The sequence below is a fragment of the Crocuta crocuta genome, unplaced genomic scaffold, assembly GCF_008692635.1.
Source record: "Crocuta crocuta isolate KB4526 unplaced genomic scaffold, BGI_CrCroc_1.0 scaffold653, whole genome shotgun sequence".
Taxonomy (NCBI): Eukaryota; Metazoa; Chordata; class Mammalia; order Carnivora; family Hyaenidae; genus Crocuta; species Crocuta crocuta.
In genome coordinates, this window is record NW_027527134.1 from 528,017 (window position 1) to 533,529 (window position 5,513).

At 65.2% G+C, this 5,513-nt stretch overlaps 1 protein-coding gene across 1 annotated transcript in view; it reads right to left on the bottom strand.

Moving 5' to 3' along the window:
* The window catches only part of TRPM5 (transient receptor potential cation channel subfamily M member 5), a 23,586-nt gene that overhangs the window by 16,836 nt on the left and 1,237 nt on the right, over positions 1-5,513 (bottom strand). The gene's annotated exons all lie outside the window — the stretch shown is intronic.

The following is a 5,513-nucleotide window of genomic DNA, read 5'->3' on the forward strand; positions in this document are numbered from 1 at the left end:
GAGGGCCAGCTTTTCCCGGCCTGGCCTCGGGCACGAATGCAGGTGGCCCCACGTAGGGGTGGCTGCCAGGCCGCTTGCTTGTGGTCATGCCCTCCATGGGCTGCCCCCGGGGGTGGCCTGGGGCGGGGGGCAAGTCCGTCCATGTCACACCGGACGCACACCAGTTTCTTTGTCCAGCAGGGGAACGGCTGAGGCTGGGCTGTGCGGCCCAGTGGAGGACCCTCAGCGAGAGACTGCGCCTCCCCTCCTGAGCTCACACCCTGCGGACCCTCACCCTCTCCGGGCCTCTGTGTCTCTGGAAAATGGGAACCTGAAAGCCCGACTTCTGAGTTTGGGGGTCACGTGTGAGAACAGAGCCTGGACGACACTTCTGTATGCCCCTTCCCCAAAGAGACCCCCAGGACCCCCCTCCCCAGGCCGCCTCCCAGGATGCCTCGGTCCCTGAGCTGGGGAAGGGGAGGGGGACAGCATCCAGGCCCTGCCCTCTGGGACCCCAGGGCCTCGTCAGTCTGACCCATCAGCCACCAGAGGGCGCCCCAGGACTGCGTGCGAAGTCAGGACCCCCGGGGCGGCCCAGGCAGTGGAAGCCGGCTTTGCCCCCAGACACGAGGGCTCACATCACGGCCTGGGCTCGTCCCCTGGCTTTGCTGGGGACCCGCCCAGGGGGGACGGGGGTTTTCTGAGGTTCCTCAGGAAATAATGGGCCCCAGGGAAGCGGAACCCACAAGCCCTCGGGGCCCGAGACCCTGTGGACCAGATTCTGAAGGGGAGCGGCCGTGAGCGCAGGGTCAGACGACAGCCCCGGTAAGATCGGGGGTCTGCTGGGCCACTCCCCAACTCAGTGACCAGCCCGGGCTCACGCCCACCCTGCCAGCCTGGGGCCTGGGCCCGCTGGGGGTCCTGCGGGTGTCTCCCCAGCCCTTCAAGCTTGTGGGGCACACGCCCGCCCCCCCTTCCCCTCCCTCTATTCCCCTCCTGCCCCTCCGCCTCNCGGGGCGCCTGGCCCTCTGAAGTGACCTGTCACGTGCTTGTTTCCTGCCGGTCTGCTTCCTGATCAGGGCTGTCGGCCGCTGCACCCACCTCTGCCCCCCGGGCTCAGAACCAAAGCTGTCGGGGAGCGGGGGACCCACCGAGCGTGCGGGGCTGTGTCTGTGCATGAGCCGCCGTGGGGCCAACACAGGACGGCGGGCGGGGTGGGGGCCGCGCTCTGCTCACGCAGGGGGAGGGCGCTGCCCGGAGGGACGTCTGAGCCGGCCTCCCTCGCCTTCGCCACAGCCGCCCTGGATGGGGCTGAGTTCACAGGACACCTCCTTTGGGGAAGGGACCAGGTGGGAGACGGGACCAGCTCCCCAGGCCTCTGTCCCTGGAACGACAGACCCCACCCTGGAGCAGGCTGACCCCAGAGATCCACAGAGGCACGGCCGCGGCCCGGGGTGGGGGGGTGGGGACGGAGGGGGGGCCCAGCAGTCGCGTGGCCCTAGACACAGCCCTCCCCGGGGTGCTGGCTGCTCCACCGGCTGCAGGGATGCCCGTGGCCTCTGCACCCCCTTTCCTCCTCTTTGTAGCATGAGAGCCACGTCCCAGAGAGGGCCCCCCGGGCCTGGGTCTCCTCCTCCCTGAGCCTCCCTTGGGTCTGCGTGAGGCCCAGACTCAGAGACCCTCAGACAGGGAGGGTCCTGCCCTAGTCCTCACGAGGGGTAGAGGGCGGGGCCGGCTCTGGAGGCCACGGCCACCGATCACAGCCCAAGTGCCCACAGCGGAGGCCGAGAGACCAGGTTAAGGGCCACCGGTGCGGAGCAGCCCGGGCTCGCGCCCTGCCACAAACTGCATCCTCTCCCCGGGTCTCCCAGGTCTGTAGCCCCAGCCACCCCCTTCCCGTCCCGTGGCACCGGGGTTCTGAAGCTGCAGCTCCAGGGTCCTAGGCCCCCACGGCCACGGCCAGGGTCCTCCTGAGTGGCCATCGGGATCTCCGCCAGGACCCCGCGTCTGGCAGGTGGGCCCCTGACTGTAGCCTCCGTCCCCAGGAGCAGGGACCGGGAAGGAGGGGGCAGAGGACGGCCGCCAGGCCTCATGGCAGCACCTGTGGTTGGCCAGCTCCCCGCCAGGTGGCACCCTGGATGCGGTACAGAGGCGGGGAGGGACGCCAGAGGGGTCTGGCCTGGCTCACGCCCTCTCCTTCCCGCCATCCCTTCCCCGAGCTTTCTGGAGCTGCAAGAAGGAGACACGCCCACCCCTCCCTCCGAGGTGCTTGTCGGTCAAAGGCAGAACTGCAAATAAAGGAGCGCCCGCGGAGCAGGTGTCCCTGTTGGGGGGCTGGGCCCAGGGACGGTGCACGCACCCCTGTGAGGCGGGCGGCAGGGGCTGCCGGGTGACGCTCCTAACAACCCGATGCGAACCAGGGACGGGACCCCACCACCTGTGGGGTGGGGCTGTGGGGCCGGGACAGCGCTGCCAGCACAGCCCTGCATCCCCGGGACTGCTGACGCCCCCCCTCCCCGCCACGCCCTGGCGCCCCAGGCAGGTGAGCGTCCAGGGCAGGGCCCAGAGGGAGCGCGTGCATCTGCGTGCCCAACAGGCGTCCGCGGACACACCGGTCGTGTCCTATAGATGCAGCTGGAGCTGCAGATGCGGCATCAGCCCAGCCCTGCCAGGCCTTCCCCCACGAATCCAGTTCTCTCGTCCCTGGGCTCCGTCCCCCACGGGCCGCCGCGCACCCACCTGCTCGTCTCCCTCCCCGCCGGCTCCGCACCGGCTGTCGGAAGAGACACACACAATGAACAACGAGACACACGGGAACTGAAGAAAAGAGAGGTGGGTGCTTGGGGTCCAGCTCTTGATTTCAGCTCAGGTCGTGATCCCAGGGTTTTGCTGAGCATGGAGTCTGGTTGGACTCTGACTCCCTCCACCCCTCTCCCTTCTTGCTCCTTCTGTCTCTCTCAAAAATAAAATAAAAGAAAGAGACACTGGACATGACTGTGGAAAAAGGTGGGGAGAAACAGTGACGGTAGGATTTATTCAAGCAGGTGTGTCAAGGACGGCCTCATCCAGAAGGTAACACTTGTGCAAACGACTGAGGGAAGAGTGGTCCATCTTCCCTCATCCATTCACTTACCCTCCCCCATCCATCCACCAGTCCATCCGTCCATCCGGTGTCCCACCACCTGTCTATCTGTTCATCTTCATTCATCCACCCATTCATCCATCCACCTACTCATCCATATATATCTATTCCTCTATTCTTCTGTCTGTCCATCCATCCATCCATCCATCTACCTACTCATCTATCTGTCCATTCCTCTGTCCATCCACCTATCCATCCAGTTACTTACTCATCCATCTGTCCATCCATTCATTCATCCCTCCATCCACTCATTCATCTATTTATCCATCCATCCATCCATCCATCCATCCATCCACCCACCCACCCCCCCATCCACCCATCCACTCACCTACTTATCCATCTATCTGTCTATTCCTCTATCCATCCATNTCTGCCCACCCACCCACCTACCCATGCACTCATTCCTCTCCGGCCACCCACTCAGCATTCACTGCCTTCTCTCGGACACCTGGACTCACAGAGATGAATGAGTCAGGCTCAGCCCTCAGGGGACTCACATGCTGGTGAAAACGGCTCTTTCACAGGCTCTGGACAGCTGGGGGGGCGGGCAGGGCAGGTGCCGGGCGAGGCACCGTGTACAGCGTGTGAGGTTCTCGTGTGGTTCCTCCCTTGGTCTGTGTGCCTCACAGACAACACCGCCACCCCCATGGCCCAGGCCCGGCCTGCTGCTCTTCTGCTCTCCCCCACGCCGGAGCCAAGCGAGGCTGGGAACTCAGTAGGCGCCCAGTAAATACTGCTGGGTGACTGAGTCATCCCGGCTTCTTCCTCACCCATTCAAGTCGCCTTGCTGCTGGCTCGGCCACCTGGCCTCCCCCCAGTCTTGGGCCCGACCTTCTCACCTGCCCCACTCTTGACCAAGGCCCAGTCTAGCTCTGGCTTCGAGACGGGCCCCAAGGGCAGCTTCAGAGGGCCCGCCTGTTGGCTCGAGTGCCAAGCCAGCAGCACCAGCCAAGCAGACAAGGACCCTGGCCAGGAAACTGCCCGCCGTGGCCTCAGAGGACTCGGGACAGACCACCTAGTCCAGATGTGCTGCCTTTCATCCTCTAGACGGCCAGGGGCACCCACCTGAGTCTCGAGCACGGAGGGGCCTGACGGCTTAGCGGGTGCCCCAGGAACAGGCCCTGCCTGGGCTCCTAGGGGAGGGTCAGCTGAGGCCGTGTGCAGTGGGCATGGGCGGGCGGGTGCCCTGTGATGGCCGGGGGCGGGGGGGCTGTCTCACAGGCTGGTCATCAGCGTGAGGCATACTGGGCCCCTGGTCCTCACTGCTGGGCAAGGGTGTGCCCCCCCGGGCCCCACCTGGCTGGAGAGCCCTTGACTGCACCCTATCAGGTCACACAGGAAAGGAAAGCATGAGGTTGAGCGTCTGAGGGGTGTGTTTTGGGGGTGAGGTCACCACAGGGCACCGGACCGCGCATCCTTACAGCGGTCAGACGGGTGGTGTCACGTCAGATCAAGTCTCCGTTTTGCAAGTAGTTGGTGCAAACTCCCAGCAAAGGTATCATTACACGGTGGCCTTGACCGCTGGAGGCTGACCCCGAGTCCCAAAGCTGACTTTTGTGCCCAGAGGGAGTGCCGGCCAGGGCCCCTGCGAGGGGTACGCCGCCAGGCTCTGGCCGCCTTGGACCCTCGTCACTGGGACTTTGGATTCTCGGGGCTGGTCCTGAGGACATCCTCGCCGAAGGGGAAGGAGGCTCAGAGGCTGGTGGGGGCACCGGAGGGGCCCCCAGGGTTCCGGGGAGAATAAGGCCCTTCTGAAGCTGAACCCCCAGCACAAAGCCAGTGCCCATGGCCCCAAACTCATGCGAAACATTAGCTCCGTCAGAACTGCAGCTGAGCCGCAGCCAGCACGCAGGGAGACCGCCAAGAGGCACGCCGTGACCCGATCCCAGAACGGGGAGCCGGAGAGGAGCTCGAGGAGGCGGTGACGTCAGGTGACCTCACCTCAGACCAAAGAAAACACTCAGGGAGGTGGCCCCTCGCCCACGGGACGCCAGGCAGGGCTCTGTGTCCTGGGCTGGGAGGGGTGAGTGTGGGTGTGTGACTGCCACCAGGGCCCAGCCAGCAAGTGACCGCGTGGGGGGCTCCCTGCCCCAACTCTGACCCTGGCGGTGTCCCTTCCAGGCTCTTCTTCCCCCCTGAAGGGGTCCCGGAAGGGCTCTTGTGGGCTCACAGACACACGTGTGTGCCCTACATGCACACAGGAAGGTAGAACACATATGCACGCCCACGTGCACAATGTGCTTGCACACACGCTGTGATGCTCGCGTGCACATACGTGCACTCACGCACGTGCATACACACGGCCCCCAGCCAGGTGTCTCGGGAGGGAGGGGGCGGTGAGCTCGAGCGGCGAGTGCGGGGGATGGGGCGGGTCTGTCTCCCGCGTCTCAGG